Below are 853 nucleotides of genomic sequence, written 5' to 3'. Positions count from 1 at the left end.
ACTGACCTTCTGACCTATCCCATGTGAGCTGTTCAGAAGCCATGTTGAAGTGGAAGCACTTCCACAGGCAGGCTCAGGGTGGCTTGGGCATTTGCAGAGACTCTGAATGCTTAGTTGAGACAAACATATAGGTGGGCAGAGCCACTTCTTACGACTTACTGAGAAGAAGCCAGCTGTTTGTTTCAAGAGAGGATAAGAGCCACAACTGCTTCCTTAACCCAGACTGGGGTCATAATAGCTAGCCAGAGAAATGCTTTACCTGTCAGCCTTCTTTCTTAGGAAAGTCTGGCATCTCTGGAAAGTTTGGCATCTCTGAGTATGTCAGCCTGACTGTTCTTCCAACTCTACGTGACATGAGACCTAATGCAATGGCAAGTCAAAAAGACATAGAACCGGGAGCTCTGGTGGCCTAGTGGCAAGAAGCTGTGCTGCAATCCCGAAGGAGAGTGGTTCAAGGACACCAGATGCTACTCTGGAGAAGGAGGGGCAATCTCCTCCTGTGCCAGCTGGGTCTGGTTCAATGAAACAACAATAAGAAATAAAAACCAAAACAAGAAAAAAGGAGGACATAGAACCACAATCGGATGTATTGAGAAATGATGGCACATTCACATAATGCAGCATGTAGGAGCAATGATTTTGTAAATCACTACCTAGCTTGGGAGGGACTAGAGAGCATTATGTTATGTAAACTAACTCAGTCCCTTAAGAACAAATACTTTGTAAGACCATTATTATAGAAATAATAACATGTATGAGGACCCAATACGACGATCCAATATGACTTTGATTTCTTACCACCTGAATTTCAGAATCATCTCAGGAACAGGTTTGAGGCCTTGAACACTAATGA

The sequence above is a fragment of the Elephantulus edwardii genome, unplaced genomic scaffold (genome assembly GCF_000299155.1).
Source record: "Elephantulus edwardii isolate Elephantulus edwardi_28Jun2011 unplaced genomic scaffold, EleEdw1.0 scaffold00017, whole genome shotgun sequence".
NCBI classification, from domain to species: domain Eukaryota; kingdom Metazoa; phylum Chordata; class Mammalia; order Macroscelidea; family Macroscelididae; genus Elephantulus; species Elephantulus edwardii.
This window is presented reverse-complemented; position numbering follows the sequence as displayed.